Source organism: Chiloscyllium punctatum, chromosome 16 (assembly GCF_047496795.1).
Source record: "Chiloscyllium punctatum isolate Juve2018m chromosome 16, sChiPun1.3, whole genome shotgun sequence".
NCBI classification, from domain to species: Eukaryota; Metazoa; Chordata; class Chondrichthyes; order Orectolobiformes; family Hemiscylliidae; genus Chiloscyllium; species Chiloscyllium punctatum.
Genome location: NC_092754.1, coordinates 7,227,048 through 7,252,173, shown reverse-complemented (window position 1 = coordinate 7,252,173; position 25,126 = coordinate 7,227,048). Strand labels below are relative to the sequence as shown.

The window sequence follows — 25,126 nt, the reverse complement described above, 5'->3', positions numbered from 1 at the left end:
TTGGGGAAATTTGAAATCAATAAAAGGCTGGAATTAAAATTTTAATGATGATCATGGAACCATTGTCAGTTGTCCCTTAGGCAAGGTAACTACTGTCCTTACCTTGTCTGGCCTACACGTGACTCCTGGCTGACAGCAATGTGGATGACTCTTGCCTCTGGGAAAATGGAAATGGGTCATAAATGCTGGTGTAGCCAGTAATGCCCACATCCCGTGAATGAATAAAAAAGAACTGAGATCAACTTTATACTAATTGGATCCTAATGATGGCCACAGTCAGATTAAAACCATGTTTCATGTTTCTTTTTTTCAAAAAAAACTGACAGGCTTCTACACACATAAATCTATTACCCTAGAAACACCTTCCATAGACTGGGCCTACATTTCCATCACAAGAACACATAGCTGAATGATTTTAACCAGGCCATTATTATCTTTTTCAATGCATCTTAGAGGATGATCTCCAGATTTAAATGTCACATTTTATATGGTATTCTTCACAAAATAGAATCTGTTACATATTCCCTCACATAGAAACCCCTGCAGGTTTGTATGCTGAGGTCAGAGATTCCATATTCATTTGTAAGGAATTCCATACCTTAGTGATTTCAGGTTTTCTTGGCTCCTCGTTAGCCAAACATTCCTTTGTTGACAGGTTTAAAACTGTTCCTTCAATTTTGCAGCTGAAAATGTGTTGCTGGAAAAGCACAGCCGGTCAGGCAGCATCCAAGGAGCAGGAGAATCGACATTTCGGGCATGAGCCCCTCCTCTTCAATTTTGCAGTCTTGTACCTCCCCCTTTCAGCCATCCTTCCTCCTTACCTTGCTGCCTCCCCTCTTTCTCTTCCAACCACTATCCCTATAACTTCTGTTCCTCTCTCTCTCTTGCCATTCCATTTCCTGATCCCTGTGGCCTGCAGCACCCATCTCACTTCCCACCAACTCACATTACAGTCAGGATGAGTGGGCTGTTCTGCTTGGTGTGTTGCACTATGGATTAAAGAGGGTTATTCACATTGTATTACGGAAGAATTTTAAGAATGTGTTATTCTCAGTGCTTCACAGTAGGAACTGGTTCTTGGAATATTATTAAGGATTGAGGAAAGATATTGTGCTCAGTATGTTACGGTAGAAATCAAGGGGGTGTTGTGCTGGGTATAATACAGTATGGATTGTGTGGAGTGCTGTGCTCAGTACAGTATGGTAGGGATTGGGGATGTGTTTGTGATATTAAAGTAGAGATGGAGTTGGTGCCAGCTCAGTACATTGCAATATAGACTGTGGTGGGAATTATTCTTAGTCTGTTACAATATGAATTGTGGAGGGTGTACTGCTCAGTGTATTATGGAAGGAATTTAGTTGGGTGTTAGGTTTGGTATACTGTAATGTGGATTGTGGGGTGTGTATTACATTGTGGCCTGTGGATGTTATGCCCTGTGAATTACTGTAGGCATTGATGGGGTATTTCTCTTTAGAAGGATTTGAATTGCGTGTTTTATGTGGTGTATTATATAGAGTTTGATTGAGTGTTATTCTCAGTGTTCATCAACTGTCTAACAGAGTTAGAAGTATTACGGTGGGGATTGAGGGGGGTGTTGTACTCAGAGTGGTATGGTAGGGTACTCTAGTTGAGAGGCGCTGCCTGGCAGCGTTAGATGTATTATAGTAGGGATTGAGGGGGGTATTGTACTTGGGGCAAGACAATAGGAGTACTCTGGCTGGGAGGCGCTGCCTGGTGGGGTTAGATGTATTATGGTAAGGATTGAAGGGGGTCTTGTATTCGGGGTAGTACGGTAGGGGTACTCTAACTGGGAGGTGCTGCCTGGTGGAGTTAGATGTATTACGGTAGGGATTGAGGGGGGTGTTGTACTCGGGGTGGTACGGTAGGGGTACTCTGGCTGGGAGGCGCTGCCTGGCGGAGTTAGATGTATTACGGTAGGGATTGAGGGGGGTGTTGTACTCGGGTGGTACGGTAGGGGTACTCTGGCTGGGAGGCGCTGCCTGGCGGAGTTAGATGTATTACGGTAGGGATTGAGGGGGGTGTTGTACTCGGGGTGGTACGGTAGGGGTACTCTGGCTGGGAGGCGCTGCCTGGCGGAGTTAGATGTATTACGGTAGGGATTGAGGGGGGTGTTGTACTCGGGGTGGTACGGTAGGGGTACTCTGGCTGGGAGGCGCTGCCTGGCGGAGTTAGATGTATTACGGTAGGGATTGAGGGGGGTGTTGTACTCGGGGTGGTACGGTAGGGGTACTCTGGCTGGGAGGCGCTGCCTGGCGGAGTTAGATGTATTACGGTAGGGATTGAGGGGGGTGTTGTACTCGGGGTGGTACGGTAGGGGTACTCTGGCTGGGAGGCGCTGCCTGGCGGAGTTAGATGTATTACGGTAGGGATTGAGGGGGGTGTTGTACTCGGGGTGGTACGGTAGGGGTACTCTGGCTGGGAGGCGCTGCCTGGCGGAGTTAGATGTATTACGGTAGGGATTGAGGGGGGTGTTGTACTCGGGGTGGTACGGTAGGGGTACTCTGGCTGGGAGGCGCTGCCTGGCGGAGTTAGATGTATTACGGTAGGGATTGAGGGGGGTGTTGTACTCGGGGTGGTACGGTAGGGGTACTCTGGCTGGGAGGCGCTGCCTGGCGGAGTTAGATGTATTACGGTAGGGATTGAGGGGGGTGTTGTACTCGGGGTGGTACGGTAGGGGTACTCTGGCTGGGAGGCGCTGCCTGGCGGAGTTAGATGTATTACGGTAGGGATTGAGGGGGGTGTTGTACTCGGGGTGGTACGGTAGGGGTACTCTGGCTGGGAGGCGCTGCCTGGCGGAGTTAGATGTATTACGGTAGGGATTGAGGGGGGTGTTGTACTCGGGGTGGTACGGTAGGGGTACTCTGGCTGGGAGGCGCTGCCTGGCGGAGTTAGATGTATTACGGTAGGGATTGAGGGGGGTGTTGTACTCGGGGTGGTACGGTAGGGGTACTCTGGCTGGGAGGCGCTGCCTGGCGGAGTTAGATGTATTACGGTAGGGATTGAGGGGGGTGTTGTACTCGGGGTGGTACGGTAGGGGTACTCTGGCTGGGAGGCGCTGCCTGGCGGAGTTAGATGTATTACGGTAGGGATTGAGGGGGGTGTTGTACTCGGGGTGGTACGGTAGGGGTACTCTGGCTGGGAGGCGCTGCCTGGCGGAGTTAGATGAAGGCGGATAAAAGCTGGAGAGAGAGGGACTGAGGGAAAGAGAGAGAGAGCGAGAGGGTGATAGTTTACCGCCATAACTGTTAGTTACCATCGGGGCTTTGCTACCGAAAGGGATACTTTGAAGAATAAACCGGGGAAGAAGTTGAGGAAGTTGCACATCTGCCGAGGTAACCATTTCTGGTAATGTATCTCTTCAGGCTGCAACATTGTAACCTTTCAGTCGCGGCGTCAGTGGATACAAAATGTTCAGCTCCCGAGCTCTCCCTTCTCAGGAGCAATAATAATTCTCTTGAAAATGCTGTTTGAAAATATTCTTTTGATGGTGGCGAGCTTATTTTTTTTCTCTGTAATAGATTTTCAACTGTGGAGGCGTTCAGTTCCCTCAGTTTTTTTTTCGTAGTCTTCCATTAGACTTGTATTCAGTTTCTTTTATGTTTAAATGTTTGACTATGAATGCGAGCCAACTTCAGTGTAAAGATAGCTGAACTTGTGACCCGGAATATCGGAGCTGGGTTGTCCTCTTGCTTTTTATGGGGGGGGGAGCTGAGCAAATGCATCGAGGCTTGTTTTGTTTTTGTTGTGTATGTCTGTGTGAGAGAGTTCTGTGGTGGTTTATTTTAGTCACCTGGCAACCGCCTGCCCGCCCAGTGGGGAAGCACTTTTTCTTTCGAAACTGTCTCTCTCTTGTTTTGCGATGGCTTCTGGTGCCCGTTTGGCTGTGAGACTCCCGTCAGGTCTTGCCTAGCCATCTAACTCCTTCAAATTCGGTACCTCCCCAACTCTTGCCCCATTTGAGTCACATCTCTCCGCTGAAATCGTCCTTTGCTGCAGTTGTATTGTTTTTGCAGCTGTTTTATCTTCTAAACATGTAAATCTATCTCCCTGCTGCATCTGAGGCGTGTGTATTTTATTTTTTTTCTTTTGCTATGCAGTTGATCTGTATTTTTGGCAAATATTCCAGAGCTTGGATCTCCTTAAGTGCTTCTAAAAATAGTACAACTGCCGAGGACCATGGGGAGAGCGAAAAGAATGTGGGAAGGCCTTTAAGAGTTGATAGTTCTTACTCTGTTGATGAATGTTCAGGGATGCAAAAATATTTCAGTCTGCGCTATCTAAACACTTGATTTGGCTCAAGTACATGTTCTGTGTGAATTTTTTAGATTGCTTAACTCTGCAGGAGTCAAATGTGTTGAGGATGAGTGAATTATGTTGTTGCTTTCAGGCATATTTTAGGATGGCTGGTTGTGGTAAAAATGCTGCTTGCTAACGTTGTGTTGGATTAGCTCTTGGGTGAATGAATGCATGCGATGCTGGCATTGACATTACAGATCTATTGTACTTTTTATTAACAGCAGATTTGTCATGCTTGAATCCTTGGCACTGGCTCGCTTAGTTTATAACATTGCTAAGCAACTTGCACGACATGCACAAGAGGGAATAATTTGTTACATTGAAACACAACTTGTTGCATTTGTTCTAGTACTTCACAATCTTTTTTTTTATAAATAGTATGTTTCACAAGATTGAGAATCCCCAGTGCTGGTATTAGCTTAATTGGGTGGTAAATCTTCATTGTTACAGCTGCAGTATGATGTAGTTTATGATAATGCCAGAATTGCAGCAATTCTTAAACTGCTGTGTTAACCAGCAGGAATGTTACACTTTTTTTTTACATGATGCATTCCTTGGAAGCTCAAAGTTCCTACAGGAAGTTTCTGATTTTAGGCTGTTGGGATTTTTTTTCATGCAGTATGGTCATTTGCAGGCACCAGCTTCTGAGTTATCAGAAATAATTCACTTTTTTTTTGTTCATGGGATGTGGGTGCTACTGATAGGTTAAGGGATGGGCAACAAACACTAACTGAGTGGTTTCCCAATTCACTTGAGGGCAGCTGAGTTTACAGCCTTACCTTGGGTTGGGGCTCACATCTGTCAGCTAAGGCTGGCAGATTTCCTTCCCTGAAATACCAACTGCCTTTTTAAGATGATCCATTATAGTTTCATGGTCACCATCCCCAAATGTAGCTGTTCAGTTCCAAATTGATGTTGAAACTCCAGCTGCTGTGCCCTTGTCTGCTACTGCACTGGTCAGCTTGGTTTGGAGGTGGGGGAAAAAAGCATTACAGGGTATGAAACTTGTGTATAAGTGAACCTCCAACACCAAGGAATATTGACACCTTCCTTCAGTTTTTAAATATGGAGGATTCAGAGTTCTTTAGTTCTAATCTGTGCATGACTTCTTTTTTTAAAAGACCTTGATTTTGTTCATAGGATGTAGGGTTGCTGGCTATCAATTGCCCAGCAGGTGGTTAAGAGCCAACCACATTGCTGTAGCTCTCAAGGTTTATGTAGACCAGAGCAGCTAAGATGGCAGATTTCTTCATAAAGGATGATAGTTTTCCACATGGGGTTTTGCTACAACTAACAGCGGTTACCTGTTTGGAGCAGAGAGCTTACCTAATGGCAGGTATTGATTTTTGAATTTCACTGTCCGTTTATGGCAGGATTCAAGCTGTTGTCCCCAGAACATTGGCCTGATGTTCTGAATTACTATTCCAGTGACGTAACCACTAAACCTCTGCCTTCCCACTGTCTAAACTCACTAGATATGATGTATGTACGTCATGCAAATCCTCATTTATGTACAGCATTTGGATTCCTTTCTGTGAGCGAATCGTTGGCTTTTTGTCCTTGTGTCTTTTAAGATGAGAATTGTCTATTATTTAGTGACATTAGTTCTTTGGGGCCAAACTGCTTTGGAAATTGAAGACTGTGCTAGCTGAAACCAGGCACAGTCACTTCTTTTCTTTTGACAGTGAATCGCAAAATTGGCTTCAAAGTTGGACACCAGTAGGAAACATCTGCCTGAAATAGGCTTTCTTTTCTATATCTGAAAGTTACTTGGCGGCTGGAACAGTTTGGTTTGAAGAGGATGTGCCGATTTGTCGCGCAGTGAAACAGACAGGGGATTTGGAGGAAACCGTAAACATTAGACTTGTCCCTTTTGCAGATGTTCAGGATTCCTTGCTTCCTTGCAGCACTGGATCTCTTAACCTGTTTTAGTATCACAAACTGGGTAAATAACAATAATCCATGGCAGAAATCACCACTCCAGTTATTGCTTCATCTTTTAGTTCTGGCAGAAGGTACAAATCATGTGCAGAAATGAAGATTTGCATGATCTACATACATTGCATCTCGGTTGGGGGGGGAGGTTTACCAAGGGATATTACACTGATCCATAAAACTTGTGGGTTATCATGCTTAAGTTCAAAGTCTGGGAACTGATGCTTTTTAAAATTAATGCCACATCTTTAAATTGTGGCTCTTCAACCTCTAACATACTGCTTCCTGAGTTCTTTTTTGTGTTATGCCATCTCGGGTTTTAAAAATAGTGATCCCTCTCAGTAGGCAGTGGGGGTCATGTTAGAGGAAGCATACTGTTATAACTCCGGGAGTTCCTTGACTGACATGTCTCAAATTTGAGCTGTTAAGTTGCTTTGGGATGCCAATCCAACTCTGGGAAGCCATTCTGTGTAATATATCAGACAATTACAGTTGGCCCTATTTTAATGTGTAGCAGTTTCTGTTGGGCCACATGTAAACAATGCACTGAGCTGATTGATATTATTCTAATGTATTTTGTTGGAATTATTTGAAATATAGACAAACACTTTTTCCTTGTCAAATATGGAGTTTGGCACTTGCCCTGAAGTGAGTAATTGTGTGTCTGGAAATGCAGTCTGCTGCATTGGATTAGTGAATAAAAAATGAGTGGATGCTATTGTTGGGAATGTGACCTTAATGCTCGTGCGCAGTATTGGTGTTTGGATAAATGATAACTTAAATGAGTTATGATCATTCCTACGCACAAAGCCTAATCAGTCCTTTCCTTTCAAAATACATGTAAATCCTGTCTCTCAGGATTCCCTCTAACAATTTGCCCACCACCAATGTCAGGCTCACTGGTCTGTAGTTGCCTGGCTCTTCCTTACCTCTTTTTATTTCTTACATAGTGATACTACTTTAGCCAACCTTCAGTCTTCCGACACCTCACCTGTGACTATCAATGATACAGATATCTCAGGGGTTCCAGCAATCTCACCCCTAGTTTCCCACAGAGTTCAGGGTACACCTGATCAGGTCCTGGGGGTTTATCCATCTTTATGCATTTCAAGACATCTAGCACCACCTCCCCTGTAATGTGGGCATTTTTCAAGATGTCAGCAACTTGTAGAGGTTTATAAAATCATGAGGGGCGTAGATAGGATAAATAGACAAAGTCTTTTCCCTGGGATGGAGGAGTCCAGAACTAGAGAACATAGGTTTAGGGTGAGAGGGGAAAGATAAGAGATCTAAAGGGCACTTTTTTCAGAGGGTGGTACATGTATGGACTGAGCTGCCAGAGAAAATGGTGGAGGTTAGTAAAATAGCAACATTTAAAAGGCATCTGAATGGGTATATGAATAGGAAGTGTTTGGAGGGATATGGGCCAGATGCTGGCAGGAGGGACTAGATTGGGTTGGGATATCTGGTCTGCATTGATGCATTGGATCAAAGGCTCTGTTTCTGTGCTGTACATCTCTAGGATTTCTACAACTCTGACACTATTTCTCCACATTCTGTCTTCCATGTCTTCTCCTCAGTAAGCGTGGATGCAAAATACTCATCTCTTGTGGCTCCACACAGGCTGACTTTCTGATCTTTGAGGGGCCCTATTCCTTCCCTAGTTGTTCTTTTGTCCTTAATTTGTGTGTAAAAACCCTTAACTCTATTTGCCAAAGCTATCTCACGTCCCCTTTTGTGCTCTCCTGATTTCCCTCTTAAGTATACCCCTACTGCCTTATACTTTTTCTCAGGATTCACTCGATCTATCCTGTCTATACCTGACATATGCTTCCTTCTTTTTCTTAACTAAACCCTCAATTTCTCTAGTCATCCAGCATTCCCGACATCTTCCAGCCTTTCCTTTCACCTGAACAGGAATATACTTTCTCTGGGCTCCTGTTATCTCCTTTGTGAAGGCTTCCCATTTTCCAGCTCTCCCTTTATCTGCAAACATTTGGCCCTAATCAGCTTTTGAAAGTTCTTTCCTAATACCATTAAAATTAGCTTTCCTCCAGTTTAGAACTTCAACTTTTCGATCTGGTCTATCCTTTTCCATCAGTATTTTAAATCTAACAGAATTATGGTCGCTGGCCCCAAAGTGCTCCCCCACTGACACCTCAGTCACCTGCCCTGCCTTATTTCCAAGAGTAGGTCATGGTTTGCACCTTCTCTAGTAGGTACATCCACATGCGGAATCGAATGTTCTTGTATACACTTAACAAATTCCTCTCCATCTAAACCCTTTAAAACAATGGCAGCCCCAGTCTGTTTTGGAAAGTTAAAATCCCCCACCATAAAAACTGTATTATTCTTCCGGATAACTGAAATCCCCATCTCCCATTTCCTGCTGACTATTAAGGATCTATAATATAATCCAGTAAGATGGTTGTCCCTTTCTTATTTCTCAGTTTCACCCAAATAGCTTCCCTGGATGTATTGCCAGGAATATCTTCCCTCAGTACAGCAGTAATGTTATTCTTTATAAAATACCACTTTCCCCCTCCTCTCGCCCCTCTTTCTATCCTTCCTACAGTATTTGTATCCTGAAATATTAAGCTGCCAGTCCTATCCATCCCTGAGCCATGTTTCCATAATTGCTATGATATCCCAGTCCCATGTTCCTAAGCATGCCCTGAGTTAATCTTCCTTCCCTGTTAGGCCTCTTGCATTGAGGTAAATGCAGTTTAATTTCAGTCCTACCTCATTCTCTGCTTTGGTCCTGTCTGCCTTGACTATTTGATTTGCTCCCTTTGTCAGGGTTGGAGGGTTTGAGCTATAGGGAGAGGCTAAATAGGCTGGGGCTGTTTTCCCTGGAGTGTTAGAAAATGAGGGGTGACCTTATAAACCTCTCTAATCATGAAGGTCATGGATAGGATGAATAGCTAAGTCTATTCCCTGGGCTGGGGGAGTCCAGATCTAGAGGGCATAGGTTTAGGGTGAGAGGGGAAAGACAGATATAAAAGGGGCAACTCTTCCACACAAGGTTGTGCATGTATGGAATGAGCTGCCAGAGGAAGTAGTGGAGGATGGTACAATTGCAACAGTTTAAAGGCATCTGGATGTGTATATATGACTAGAAAGGGTTTATGGGCCAAATCCTGGCAAATAGGATGAGATTAGGTTGGGATATCTAGTTGGCATGGAGGAGTTTGACTGAAGGGTCTGTTTCTGTGCTGTATATCTGACTTGGACTAATTTGCTTTTATTTCCTTGGTTACTGATTGGTGTTGAATGTGTACATATTTAACTAATATTCAGTGTAACCCCAATCCTCCTCTTTGGTATTGGCACATGCAGCTGTAACTTTGCCTGTTCCATATATCCAGCCTGTATGACCTTGGGGATATCCCCAAATGCTAAAGTAAAAGGTGCTGCACAATGTTCAGCATAATTTTCAAATCTTCATATACCGAAGCAGTCCATGTGCAGATCTTGTTCCATTTGGAACAATATCCAGGATTGAGCTGACACGTGTCAGGCTATGACCATCTCCAGTAAGAGGCAATCCAACCACTACCTCTTGACATTCAATGGTGTTACCATCACTGAAATTCCACCCCCACTGTCAACATCCTGGGGGTTACCATTGACCTGAAATACAACTGGACTCGTCATATAAATACAGCTTTAAGAGCACTCTGGCTAGGAATACGCCACCTGACTCTCCAAAGCCTGACCACCATTTTCAAGGCGCGCATCAAGGGTGTGATGGAATGCTTACCACTTGCCTGGATGGGTGCAGCTCCAACAACGCTCCAGAAGCTTGACACCATCTGGGACAAAGTAGCTGTTTGGCACTCTGTCCACTGCCAATGCTTGGTAGCTGTACTGCTTGTATTACAAAACAAAACACCAAAGATTCTTGAATAGTGCTGAGTAGAGAAGGCATGTGGAGCAGTCTGCTGGAAGGGAGGAACAGGATGCAAAATGGCAGGTCACTTTCAATTGAATAAATATGGCATCTGCTTGGAACTGAGGAGGAATGGGGGAAAAAATCCAGAAATCAGCCTTCCTCTTTTAGGTATAAAGTTGTTTTTCTTTTTTCAGTATTTCTGGATCCACTTTATACTGTAACAACTTTGAATGAGAAAATGTATTTGAGTACTACATTTTATCTGAAATGCATTTGATGTACTGTGTGCAGCCACTGTGGAAAACATTGTGAAGGGGCACCACCACCAACTGCGAGTTCCCTTAATCACCACCTACCATCCTGACTTGGAAATATATTCCTGTCCTTTTTTTTTTCTCTTTCAGTGTTGCTGGATGGGAATACTGAAACTCTTCCTCTGTCTCTAACAGCATTGTAGGACTGCTGACATCAGATGGACTGTGGTGGGTCAATAAGGCTGCTCCCTATCATCCACTCTGCCCAAGGCAGCAAGGGATGGACCACCAAATGACACCCACGTCACATGAATTGGAGAAAGTTTGTTTTTATTTTTGGAGGGGGAGTTTGGAAGAAATGACTATTGCAAATCATCAATATGCTTTTAAAAGCCATTCTGGCCTTACAGCATTTTTTTTTTCTGCAGGTTATATTTAAACTGAAGCTGCTGGAAACCTTTTGCGTTTTATTTGGCACCAACTAGTTGTACAGAACAGGTTCAAATGAAAGCCAGCCTGTGGATCACATCATATATTCTGGTGCATGTTTGGTAATTAAACGTGCAGGTGACCAGGTCAGTTGAGGCAGTGGCTGGTTAGATCGGAGTGATGCAGCTGTGAATTCCCTGCTTTTGGTGCTTACAGCTTCAAGTTGCTGTCTTTTGGGAGCATGAGGAATTTTTTTGAGTGGGCATCTCCAAGTGTACTGTGACCATGTTCATATGGAGAGCTATCACTGAGAATTGGGCTGCTGTTGGAAGCAAGGCAAATGTCTTTTCACAGTGCGTTCGAACATCTGTGCTGTCTCGAGGCTTGACTCCAAAATGTTATGCCTGAATATTTGGATGAGGCAAGTAACTTTATTACTATGGAAACAAAATAACAACGTTCAAGCATTGTGTCTGTCACACATCTGACGTTTCAGTATTCTTTAAACTACAGCATAGTAACCATGTGTACACAATCTGTGAAAGTTTAAGCTGCTTAACCTCTTACACATCACTTAGACATGAAGTTCAAAGATGGGAAATAATTGCTTTTTTTTGTGTGGGAAAGGCTAAATAGTAGAACTCATCTGGAATAGCATTGAAAATGACCCTTCAACAGGATGGTTGGTAAAATCTTAGTGTTGCAGATTTCTTCTGTTCACCTGCACGAATATTGAAAACTTAAGGAACACTAGAGTAAAGGTAAGAGATTAGCTTAAATTCCATACAGTATAGAAATGCACTCCTTCCACCCAGACCCATTCCTCTACCTCTTTTATATTTACCCCTGACTAATACACCTAACTGTAGGCAATTGAGCACGGCCAATCCGTCCTAACCTGCACATCTTTGGACTGTGGGAGAAAACCAGAGAACCTGAAGGAAATCCGCACAGACACGGAGAATGTGTCGAGTTTGCACAGTCACCCGAGGCAGGAATTGAACCCAGATCCCTGGTGCTGTGAGGCAGCAGAGCTAACAAAGCAGCTGGAATTCTAATTAGCACTTGCAATTTTATGCTGGGAGTTGGTAGCTTTTATAATTTTAAAAACACCTCAAAGACTGGGTGAGCTGGTTGCTTGCGTAACCATTGTAAATGAAATGATGTATCAATTCCACACCTGAGTAACAAGTCTGTACGATCAACTTGACAGCCATCATTATAATGCCTGGCAATGCTAGCTTAAAGGTCAGATCAAGTGGGGTGTCTCTGTGTGCAAGCAAGCTATTGAATTTTTGGTTTCGTTCCCTTCAGCTAAAAGCATACATCATGACATCTGTGGTTTAGATGCCAGCAAATGACTAGCATCATATTTGATCACATACTGGTGAAGCAGGGTCTGAGGAAAGCACTTTCTCATGAAATGTGGTTTCTGTTTAGAACTAGTAATATACTGATGCAGAGTACATTACTAGGGTGTAGTTTTGCAAGGGTGTCTGTCTTCCTTGACTGTGTAAAGCTATTGGGCAATTATGTGAATGTAATTGACTCCACGGGGCTCCAGTATAATGGTTTATGGTATTACTCATGCAGTTGATGTAAATCTTCTTAGCTGTTTGAGTACAGCAGTAAATATTCCTTTTGCCAAAAGGGAATTCTTTTATAAAATCATTTAGTTTTCCTGAATTATTATTAAAACTGTATTTTTCATTCCAGCATTGAATAAATGTTAGTTGTCTTGTGTATTAATCTTGATCTGGTTTATTGATTGTGCTTATGAAAATGATCTTACCTGGGACTTTCTGCATTGGCAAAAATTTCAGTGGACCAGATGTTCTTCTGTGTTCCCACCCATACTCTGTGATGACTCTATCCTATATAAATTGAACTGTGCTGTACATGTGGATTTATTGTGATGATATGTAAATCATGGAAATGTCGTCATCTGATTCCACTGTCAGCAAGGGTCAGAGGGTTTAAAGTTTTTTTTTTTTCGCAAGCTTTACAATGGCAAAAGTGCCAGCAGAGATTATCCATAAAATTCCTCAATGTTTTCTCCAGCCGCTCCCTCTTGAGGGTGCATTTGCAAAGTGCTGTCCCTCCAAATCGTGCCCAATACAAATGGCTGCTTGTCTGAAAAGTTCACTGACTATGCTTTTTTTCATTGATCTCTGTCCGTGAATCTAGCGGCATGATAAATGGCTACAAGTTGTTTCATGCACGTTGTGGGACCAAGTTTTTCTCTTGTATTAGGGTGTGTAGCAGATTTGAGCCCCATCAGCATTCCCAGAACATTTCATGTGAACAGAACATAAAAAGGCAGAAGCTAATTCTTGTGGAGTGCAAAAAGTAGCAAGTCTGATCATAGCTTACAGTCTGGAACAGGAAAGAAGCAGTGTTACAGAGCTGGAGTAACAGGGCTCAAGCCAACGTGGTCATGCTGCTGTCGAGTCATTGATTTTGGTGCCTTGAGACTGATCAGAGACTGGCTGGCTGGCCGAGTGGGTGGTGAGAATATTGTCTTCAGAAGCTTCCCTAACCACAGGCCTTCTGGGAATCTGGCATGTGGTGGTGCATAGTTTATAGCACATGGATGACATCTTTAAAATGTTTTGGCTGTTCTCCTCCTGTGTTTGTTTACCAGTTCATTTCTGTCTTCAGTCTTGCAAGGTTTGGTTGATTGTTTATCGTAGCAGTTGCTGTTTTAGTGTAGGTTGAGATATTGGATAAGTCAGATACTTTATTTTGAAGGCGCTGACCTTCTGTGATTTTTACAAAACATTAGTAAAAATAATTTCGGTGGCCAAAGCTGTTGAAAGCCGATGTAAGCTGGTATTAATGGTTTAAGGCTAACTGGAGGAAGGAAGGCATTGAATTGGGCATCAACTTGGGACAGGTCAAAGGTATGATTTTTGATTCTTGCAGAAATGTGCTAATGCAAGGAGCAGTTTTTAGTAGTTCCTGATAACTATGTTAAAATGTACAAGAGGTTCATCTTCCCAACAGAATGGGACATGGTGCTGTGTGAGATTGAAATGTGTCGATGCTGTTAAAATGGTATGTTAAATTTTGTGAGCCATGCCATGGATTTATGTATTCTGGCCTGTATAAAAGACTAATGTTTGCCTTTCCTTTGGTAAAAGGAAGCAGTACTGTTTCTTTGAAAGGTGCTATAGTCGATCCTGTAAAATACAGGATTCAATTCTACTCCCCTTAGCTGGTGAGGACAGCCTGGCCTGAACTAATTGAATAGCAGTGTTTGTGAACTGTTACAGAAATGTTTAGGATAACTTATTAATTGCCTCACTGTTGCTCCCCACCTCTTTTGGCATGTGGTCCATTACGTTGAGTGAACAATTGGAAAGATATTGTCAGCGTTCCTAGGGATCTGGAGGAGGGTGAGGCCCAGACTGGGGTAATGCAGTAAAGTAAATTCTTTCAAGCCTGGTACCTGAAAGGGTTAACTGACATCATAAGATAAGGTCCACCCCATCAAGAGAACTCCTCCAGAAGGAGCTAACGTGTGTGTTTGAGTATTCTGTGTTTAAATGCAGCTAAAGGAGTTTAATTTGAGCCTGTTTCCTCCTGAGACCATGTATCCTGGCTGTAATGTGACTAGTCATTGAGCAGAAATCTGTGTTACTTAACTAAGACCAAGCCTTGTGTCTGACTAATAATGTGTCAGGGGGTGAGACTAATTCCATCAAGGGTAGGGGTAGTGATTTGACATTCTGTTTTTCCAGAACGAATCAAATGGGGGGTGGAGCACTAAAAGATTCAATCTCCGTGATTATTGAACCACCACTGCTGTTAAATAGTATGAATTGAATGTTTAAAGTTCCTCCCCAGCTGCTGCAGCACTTGAACCCATACGCCTGAATAATAGCTGGGGCCTCTGAACATTTTGTTTGTCTAGATCCCTGTGCAGACCCATGTTTATTTCTGGATGGCTTGTGTGCCCTGCTGTAGTAAATGAGAGAGGTACTTCATCCAACTCATTTTGATCATTTAGGGAGCTTTCAAAAAATTAAAACTGAAATGGTTCTAGTTTTAGTATGAGTGAATGGCAACAACTTGATTTTAGATTCCCTACAGTGTGGGAAACAGGCCCTTCGGCCCAACAAGTCCACACCCACCCAGACCCACTCCCCTCTGACCAATGCACCTAACACAATTGGCAATTTTTCACATGGCCAGTTCACCCTTTTGGACTATGTGGGAGGAAACCAGGAACATGGAAGAAATTTGTGCACTGGGAGAATGTGCAAACTCAACGCAATTGCCCAAGGCTGGAATCAAACCTGGGTCCCTGGCACTGAGGCAGCAGTGCTAACCACTGTGTACCAACCCTTTTGCATCTTCTATTTTCAGTAGCATGCTGAGGGTCCTAGTTTCTTTAGCAAATCAGTTTTTAAAATTGTGGAGTGTACTTTCCTAGTGCAGCTGTTCATTAAAGATAACCATATCCACTGAGAACAAATACTCTACCATTAAATATGCAGAACTATGATGTGATGCTTTAAATCAGGCATTGTTAAATCCCTACCACAAAGATAGGAAAGTCCCACAGCTAACACAACTCCATTTCATGTTACTTCCCTAAATTTGTTGGTGACTGATCAAAAGATGCTGGTATTGGGGGGGGGGGGGGGTGTAACTTGACTACCTTTTTTTTTGAAGCAAATGTGCTTTCTATGTGTGTAGTGATCAAAGCATAATTTTAAATGAGTAACCACATCCTCCTGGAGCAGACATGTTTAAGATAGAATTCTTGCAAGAATAACATGGCAAATTCTATTTGTTTCCTATTCTTGTGTATGAAGCTTTTTTAAAACAAGTTGTCCCTACTTAAGCCATGACTTAAGGTTTGAAGAAAACATGACTCGAGTTTGTTGGCATGTTTAAACTGTTTTTAAAATTTTCATGATCCTTTTTCAGCAGTCTTGTTTGGTAATATTGATTCTGAAAATGGTACTTTTTAATGCTACAGTTTGGTAAGATCTAGCAGTCACTAGCTGGGTCAGTGTTTATTGCCTATTTTGCAGTGAACTGCTGGTTCAGTGAATTTGGTGTTGTACCCTCCAGCACTGCTATTGAGAAGGGTTTTATCAATGAACAGTCACTAAAATGATTGTTACCACTTGCTCTTTGGTTCAAGCTAAAGCTAAAAAAATTGACATTTTAATGGCTTTTGACAGTTTTTTTATGTTAGATACATTGAAATATCTCAAATCAAATTTGAAACTGTTCACAAAATAACATTTTTTTTTAAACAAAGGAACATTGCACAGCCCAATCTGCATTCAGGTCTGAAACCACCCCTGTCTACCCCTGTGTTGGAATTGCCACTCCAGAAGATATGCTGGTTCTTGGCATGTTTCCTCTTTGCTTAGCTTCTCCAGGTAAACCTGCTTTCAGGTGGCTTGCATGCCAGACGTTGCCAGCAGGAGTCAGTGACCACCAGAAGTAGGAATCTTTTCCTTTTTAAAAAAAATAAAATGTTGTCACGCTACTGAAGGCATGTGGTGTGCCTGAATAGTACAGCTGACTTTACCGTGCACCGTGTACTTGGCTGTGAGTCATCAGACAGGAGGAAATGAATATTTCTTCAATATTGGCTGATGCAATTTCCTCATCTGACTCTGCTTTTTTTTGACTGCCTTTTGGGGGAAAAAAATGCAATTCTGGCTGTTTTTCATCTATTTTTGAAGTAGAACTATAAGCTGGCTACAAACTCCAGTATTGATCGTCTGTAATATCCACTATTTAGCCACTATTCTATCTAACATGTATTGGCTTTTTCCAAGCTGAGCAATGAGCATGGGTCAGCTTTCATGCCTGTATAGAAAGTGATGAAATCGAACCTGTAGGTTAATTTTTAGAATGGCTTTCATTGCTTGGTCATTACATTTCAGAATAAAGACTCGTCACTTTCCTGTATGTCTCAATTATGCAACTAAACATGAGTGAGTTGGTACGTCTGTCTGCCTATCTTGCACAAGAGTTAGCTCTCACTCCTTTTTTCTTTTCCCTCTGTTTTAATCCACTTTACTGAAAATTGTGTAAAACACTTTGCATAACTTGCCGTCACAGATTTTGGAAATAGTGGTATGGGGATGAATTAGCATTCCTCTCAAAGGTTTCATGTGTTTTTTTTAGACCTAGACTGACTTTATGGAATGGCTGTATAATCATAATCATTTTGGTTGGTTGAAGCACCAAGAATAAAGCCCACTCGATGCTCATTTGTTTGACCGACCAGTTCAGTGGTGGTTGGTTTTTGATTTTATCTCAAACAGGTTAAACTAAGAACTGTCTCATTGTAAAACTTTTTTTTTACAGTCCATAGATTTTAAGGCATTTTAATGAGGAACTTTTTTAAAAAAAGCAAGAATTCGCCATGACTGCTGCATAATTTTTAATCCAGACATCCACAAGATGAGGGTGTTGCTGGTTAGGCCAGTGTTTTTATTGTCCAAAGACCAGTAGAATCGGGAAGATGTTGTGAAACTTGAAAGGGTTCAGAAAAGATTTGAGGATGTTGCCAGGGTTGGGGGATTTGAGCTATAGGGAGAGGCTGAACAGGCTGGGGCTGTTTTCTCTGGAGCGTCAGAGGCTGAGGGGTGACCTTATAGAGGTTTATAAAATCATGAGGGGCATGGATAGGATAAATAGGCAAAGTCTTTTCCCTGGGGTCAGGGAGTCCAGAACCAGAGGGCATAGGTTTAGGGTGAGAGGGGAAAGATATAAAAGAGACCTAAGGGGCAACTTTTTCATGCAGAGGGTGGTATATGTATGGAATGAGGTGCCAGGGGATGTGGTGGAGGCTGGTACAATTGCAACATTTAACAGGCATTTGGATGGGTGTATGAATAGGAAGGGTTTGGAGGGATATGGGTCGGGTGCTGGCAGGTGGGACTAGATTGGGTTGGGCTAGCTGGTTGGCATGGATGAGTTGGACTGAGGGGTCTGTTTCTGTGCTGTACATCTGACTCTAGGAGTCAATCACACTTGTTCTGGGTCTGGAATCACAGGTAGGCCTGACAAGTAAGGATGGCACATTCCTTCCCTTAAGGGCATTAGTGAATCAGAAGCCGTATGGTCCACTTCTGGCTCCAATTCTGCTGTACTCCCCTCCGATTTCCATTTGAATTCAGAGTGTAGAATTGTTTTCCTGGGTTCTGTTTCCCTTTACTTTGTTCAAATTGGGTTCAAACTTTTTTTTTATTTTCATCTACACTTCTCTTCTCTTTTTTTTTTTGTTCATCTTTTTTGTTAACTGTTCGCATTCTTGTACCCTGACGCTTGTTTTCTAGATCTTCCTCCTTCTGTCCCTACCTGTGTCTCCATCGCAGACCTGTTTCATTTTCTCTTTCCCTCCCCCTTTTTCCCCCACCCCCACCCCCATCTTTCACTCACTGGCTGAATAACTGCTCCCATTTCAATGCTGATCTGTTCTGACGGAGGGCCGTGAACCTGACACACAAACTCTCTCTTTCTCACCACCCACTGCTTGACCTGTGGTTCATTTTAATTTTAGATTTGACTAAAGTATTCTGCTTTTGAAAACCTCGTGCTGTAGTGAAACTCTCTGGGCAATGTTGTCAAAACGATATCTTAAGTGGGCCAATGAATGTGTGTTTACACACATTATTTTAAAAAGTGCTTTTAAGTGTTCTGACTTTTTCCCTTTCTGCCTAACTTTAAATTCAGTGGTGTATCATATGTTTTGAGATGTGTGGAGTTTGGTGCTAAGGGGAAGTAGGATCAAAGATGACAAGCAAGTAGTGTACAAACTGAGTTTGAAAGTTTGAAGGTTTGAACACCGCACTTTGGCATGAAGGGGAGGTTTGTGCTGATGTTTCTCTGCTCATCTGCTGCAGAAATTAACGAAGGATGGGGTTTGGTAAAAAGGCAAAACATGACCTGGATCAGATTAATTGCCCTAGAATTAACAGCACAAGGTTTTTTTAAACCCAACTTGTAATCCAAAACTTTGAGAGTTCTGTAATAATCTCTTTTAATCTAATTGATGTGATTTTTAACATTTATGGATGGAATTTTTAAAAGATTAATTATAACTCAACTCAAGGTAGAATGACTGACTAAATGACATGCTACACATGTTGTTGAGCTGATTTTTAGCTTTAAAGCTAATCTGAACCTGTTTCTTTCAAATCCACCTATCAATAAACTGGCTGACTTTGTTTTGTTTTTCCAGTCTCTGCTTAATGGGGCCCAGACTTCCAGAAAAAGTTGTCATGGAAGCAGGCCATTCAGCTCCAGTCTGCACTGACCCTTCAAGCATCCCATCCCATCCCATCCCATCTTATCCCTGTAACCCTGCATTTCCCATGGCTAACCCACCTAGCCTGGACACTATGGACAATTTTAAGGTGGCACAGTGGCTCAGTGGTTTGCACTACTGTCTCTCAGCACCAGGGTCCTGGGTTCAATTCCTGCCTGTCTGTGTGGAGTTTGCACATTCTCCTTGTGTCTGCATGGGTTTCCTCCCACAATCCAAAGATGTGCAGGTCAGGTGAATTGGCCATGCTAACTGCCCACAGTGTTAGTCAGGGGTAAATATAGGGTAGAGGAATGGGCTTGGGTGGGTTTCTGTTTGGAGGGGCGGCATGGACTTGTTGGGCCGAAGGGCCTGTTTCCACAGTGTAGAGAATCTAATCTAACATGGCCAATCGGTCAAATCTGCACGTCTTTTTGGACTGTGTTTGAGGAAACCGGAGCACCCAGAGGAAACCTGCACAGATACAGGGAGAACTCCACATAGGAATCAAACCCCCTGGATCTCTAGCTCTGTGGTAGCAGTGGTGACCACTGAGCCATTGTCTCCCTCTACTTTAAGACCATAGCAATACTGAAACCAGTAAATGGGTTATTCTCTCTGGGGTCTGTTGGTAAAGGAAGAAATACTTAATATTGATATGCTTGCAAACATACTCCAATTTGAATTGGAATGGATAGGAATTATTTGACTAGCAGCCGCTTTAAAATAAATCAAAGGTTTATAACTCTCGGATGGAGTCCAACACTAGTTTAGTTTCTAATTTCTTTTTGTGAGAGTGGTTTCCTAGCCAGCTAGTTAGAGTTGTAGACAGTTTATTCAGTTTTCATGAATCTCTTCAAAGGTTTCTGGAGGATTTTATGCTGAATGTAACTTCTGATCCATGGTTTTTATTTGCAGAGAGTACAAATACAATATATTGGTGGCTTTTTACTTTGTTTTAATAAGGCAGAAGTCACAGTTGGATCATCAGTACTGTTGGCTGGAGCAGTGTTGAACCACCTTCCCCCCACCAACAATCTTTATCTTTAAAAGTACTTGAGTTCAGCCTTTTGGAAGTCCTGAGACCTAGATAAAGAAAGGGGAAACTATTAGCATTGAAACAGTGGCTTTAGTAGCAGAAAATCAATTTCCTAAAGGCCCATCTCAAAGGTTAAGTCCTTAACACTTCCTATAGGATAGGACTAATTTAGAAATTGTTTTCTTGGAAACTGCTTTATCTCTGGCATGTAACACGAGATGCTGTCAGTGCAGAAAGGTCCCCAGACAACTTGATGAATGAACAGACAGACATTTTAACGTGAGTAGCCTGAAATTGATAGTCTGTTTTCAACTTTTAAAAATATATCAAAGTTAATATATCACCAATTAGAACAAATTCGCTGACTAGTATGTGGGCAATTAGTTTGAAACCCTTGGATTTCTATAAGTTTTTTTTTAGTCTTTTTGAAACCACCTCGGAGGGGGACAGGAGATCTAAAACACCAACACCACATTGCTGGTGTTTGGGTGTGCCATCAGCACAGCAAATGTGGTGCTTTTAACGTGAAAATGAATGTGCATTTTGTATGCAACTGATAAAAGGAAAATTTAAGGTTTGGTTTTGCAAGCTTTGAGTCATAAAGACGTACAGCACAGAAACAGACCCTTTGATTGGCATGGATGAGTAGGACCAGATATCCAAACATAATCTAAGCCCATTGTCAGCACCTGGCCCATATCCCTCCAGACCCTTCCTGTCATATACCCATCCAAATGCCTTTTTAAGTGCTGTAATTGTACCAGCCTCCTCCACTTCCATTGACAGCTCATTCCATATACATATACCACCCTCTGTGAAAAAGTTGCCCCTTAGGTCTCTTTTTTATATCTTCCCCTCTTACCCTAAAACCTATGCCCTTTCATTCTGGACTCTCCCAACACAGGGCGAAGATGTTGTCTATCTACCCTATCCATGCCCCTCATGACTTTATAAACCTCCATAAGGTCACCCCTCAACCTCTGCTCCAGGGAAAACAGCCCTAGCATATTCAGCCTCTCCCTAGAGATCAAATCCTCCAACCCTGGCATTGTCCTTTTAAATCTTTTTCTGAACCCTTTCAGGTTTCACAACATCCTCCTGATAGGTTTTTGTTTAGTGGTGGGTGACTGTGTGGCAGTTGAACTTTCTCAGAACTTGTGTATCTGTACACGTACACTCCCAACACACTCGTATTTTTGAAGCAAAATATTGGCGTGTAGCAGAGTCTGAAGGAGGGGAAATGAGGAAACTGGAGAAATCTGCGTTCATCCCTTGTGATTGGAGGGTTCCTAGGTGGAAGATGAGGCACTCTTCCTCCAACTGTCATGTCGCTATGGTCTGGCAATGGAGGAGTCAAAGGGCCTGCATGTCCTTGGGGGAGGGGGAGTTGCAGTGTTGAGCCACGGGGGGGGGTTGGGTTGGTTGGTCCAGGTGTCCCAGAGGTGTTCTCTGAAACGTTCCGCAAGTAGGCGGCCTGTCTCTCCAATATAGAGGAGGCCACATCAGGTGCAGCGGATGCAGTAAATGGTGTGTGTGGAAGTGCAGGTGAATTTGTGGTGGATATGGAAGGATCCCTTGGGGCCTTGGAGGGAAGTAAGGGGGGAGGTGTGGGCGCAAGTTTTGCATTTCTTGCAGTTTCAGGGGAAGGTGCTGGGAGTGGAGGTTGGGTTGGTGGAGGGTATGGACCTGACAAGGGAATCACGGAGGGAGTGGTCTTTTCGGAACGCTGATAGGGGAGGGAAATACATCATATCATCCGTCGTCATTTCTGCCACCTCCAAATGGACACCACCACCAGGATTTATATTTCCCTCCCCTCTCCTATCAGTGTTCCGAGTGGAGGTTGGGTTGGACCTGACAAGGGAGTCATGGAGGGAGTGGTCTTTTTGGAACACTCCCTCTGTGACTCCCTCGTCAGATCCATACCTCCCCTAACCTGCAATCTTCTTCCTGATCTCTCTGCCCCTGCCCCACTCCGGCCTATCACCCTCACCTTAACCTCCTTCCACCTATCTCATTTCCAACAGCCCTCCTCCTACCTTTTATCTTAGTCTGCTGGACACACTTTCCTCATTCCTGAAGGACTCATGCCTGAAACGTCGATTCTCCTGCTCCTTGGATGCTGCCTGACCTGCTGCACTTTTCCAGCAACACATTTTCAGCTCTGATCTCCAGCATCTGCAGTCCTCACTTTCTCCTCTTCAGTGTCCACTGCACCTCAATTTTGGTGTCATCTGCAAACTTACTAACTGTACCTCTTTTATGTAAATGATTTGGATGCGAGCATAAATGACAAAGTAGAGGGCCCAACACCGATCCTATCATTGATAGTCACAGGTGAGAAGGCCAGAGGACCGGAGGTTGGCAAATGTGGTGCCACTGTTTAAGAAGGGCAGTAAAGACAAGCCAGGGAACTATTGACCGGTGAGCCTGACCTCTGTGGTGGGCAAGTTGTTGGAGAGAATCCTGAGGGACAGGATATATGTGCCTGATTGTTCAGCCCTTTGTTCCATTAACACTTCCACAGTGTGTTAAGGTCAAGAAACTTGCAGTCTGAAATGAAAGGTACCACAAGTAACAATTACAAAAAGGAGACTGGATTAATGTTTACTGATTCACAACCTGATTGTAGATGGTCAGAGGGGTTTTTAAAAACGTTGGAAGAGAACAAAAGCTTCAATAAAAAAAATCAATATTTTAAAAAAATGATAAAGGCAGGTTAAAAATGGGCAACATAGCAGATTGAAGTTTGTGGGAGCATTTGGCTATTCACTTCAGTAAACTAAAACAAAAAAAAACACGCAAGTGATGTTCAGACGGACTTGGGTAGGCTTGTTAAAAAGACAAAAACCACATTTGCATGTACTCACTTGGGAAGGCAAATAGCATTGCAGCCTTGAGGGCCATATCAGGAATACTGTTTGTAATTTTGATCTTCATCGTTTTAGGAAAAGAAAGATACATTTGCCTTAGAGACCAGTGAAAGGTTCACTCGAAACTGGCTCTTGGGATCCAAGAGTTGGCACATGATTGAGAACCCAAATAAGCTGGCTCTTCCGAAAAAACACTTGGGGTTTAGAAGAGTGAGATGTTCTCATTGTCAGGTCCCTTCAGAATGTCTAAGGTAAACAAGAGAAGTGTTCCCTTTTGATGCAGAATCTGGAGCATGTGGTCAGCCATTCAAGACTGGGAAGAAATTTCTACAGTTGGGGAACAGAGTTTTTTTTCTAGACTCCACACCAGACTATTCCAGAAGGTCCAACATGGAGAACGCTCAAGGTTGGCCCAGACTGTGGGATCTCGGAATACAAAGCAAAAGTGGTGTTTGCAGGGTCACGTTGAAAGAGAAAATCAGCCTATCAATCTATTGAGTGGCAGCACAGGTTTGAAGGTGCCATGAGATATACATCAGCACTGCTTAAAAATGGGGCACTTGCATTCTCCACTCCCAAGAGACTTCATACACATTTTAAAAACACTAGACCTAACCACATTCTCAAAAAAAAACAACTACAAACAAGTCTTTAATGGTGGTCGTTTTTTTTATATAAAAATCCGTGCTCTTGTTCAATTACTGACAAGCTTCCAATTAGTCCTGAGCTCGTACAGACATGCATCACCTTGATCTCTGCTGTGTTGAGAGGTCAGGCTTGAAGTTCTGGTTTGTTGCTTTGCCCCTCCTGCTTGTAAAAAATCAAAGAACAAAAGGCAGGGATGTGGAAAATTATGCACCTAGGAGATTGTCACTCTGAAACCAGAGCATAATTAGAAAGATTCCAATACTTGATCTCCATTACTTTGATTAGTTGCTAATTGGAAATGTCAGATGTACAGCAGTGAAACAGACCCTTCGGTCCAACTCATCCACGCTGACCAGATATCTCAACCCAATCTCGTCCCATTTGTCAGCATCTGGCCCATATCTCTTCAAAACCTTCCTATTCATATACCCATTTCAAAAAGGAAATAGAGCTGGATCTTAATTTTCATTCTTTATATCACTTAATAAAAGCAACTTTTATTAACATCTACACTATTTAATACAAGAAAAGTGAAAACACAGCACATGGTGTGGAGGGAGAATAAAAATGCTGGATGTTTCAGTTAGCAATTATTCAGAATGGGAACAAAATGTTACATAAAAGACACGTGCAACAGGTTTCAAATAATTGGGCCAGAAAGAGAAAAGGACAGAAGAGGAAAATCTGGGACAGCATGCAAAGCAGGAAGGATGGTGGAGATGGTAATGGGATTGTTAAAAAGAGGAGAAAAAAAAGGAGTGGTCCACACAAGGAACATTCCGAACACCTGTCTGAAAAAGTGGGAGCTGTGAACTCTGACTCTGAAAACGTTTAAGTCCAAACGATAAAATAAGGTGGAGGTACAAAGCCATGCCGGAACAGTGTAAGTAACCGCTTGTGGGGAAAAAAAAGTCAAAGTGGGAGCAAGCTAGGAAAATTACAAGGATAAAAGGTAAGAAGTTTTCGCTCCATGTGTGTGGCCTCAAATGAAAAACAAGTGTTCAGCAAAGCAATCACTTGTTCCTATAGTGAGTCACAAGCAGAAAATTGAAAGCTGAAAGTTAAAAGCTAAATAGTTGTTTCTTGTGGGTGGAGTGTAAAATCAATCCTGGATAGTGTGGAGAGAGGAGGGTGAAGACTGGACTGTAGTGTCGTGTATACATTTAAATGTAGCAGAACACTGAAAGGTAGAGGTGAGGAGCTTAGCAAGAGTACCACAAATGAAAGGTTAAGGGGTCCCTATCAAACTCTGGGTGAAGGAAGGGCAAGGGGACATGCAAGACTGGTGCTAAATGGTGGTATTGTCCAAAAACCAGAAACAAGAGACAGAAACTGGGGGGGAATGCAATTTTAAAAAAAAAATGTTGAGGCATCAAGCTAGGATCAGGAAAATCCGCTTGTGGTAATGGTTAACATCGCGACAAATGGAGGCCAGGGAAAAGCCAAGGATTT

At 42.9% G+C, this 25,126-nt stretch overlaps 1 protein-coding gene across 2 annotated transcripts in view; it reads left to right on the top strand.

Annotated features, from left to right (window-relative positions):
* Window positions 1–3,163: 3,163 nt before the first annotated feature.
* spsb1 (splA/ryanodine receptor domain and SOCS box containing 1) overlaps window positions 3,164–25,126 on the top strand; it is a 95,062-nt gene continuing 73,099 nt past the window's right edge. The window contains exon 1 of one of the 2 annotated variants that reach the window (XM_072586138.1): window positions 3,164–3,353. The gene's annotated coding sequence lies outside the window, so the exon portion shown is untranslated. Of the gene's footprint in view, window positions 3,367–25,126 lie in introns of both variants that reach the window. The other variant, XM_072586139.1, reaches the window with a different exon arrangement.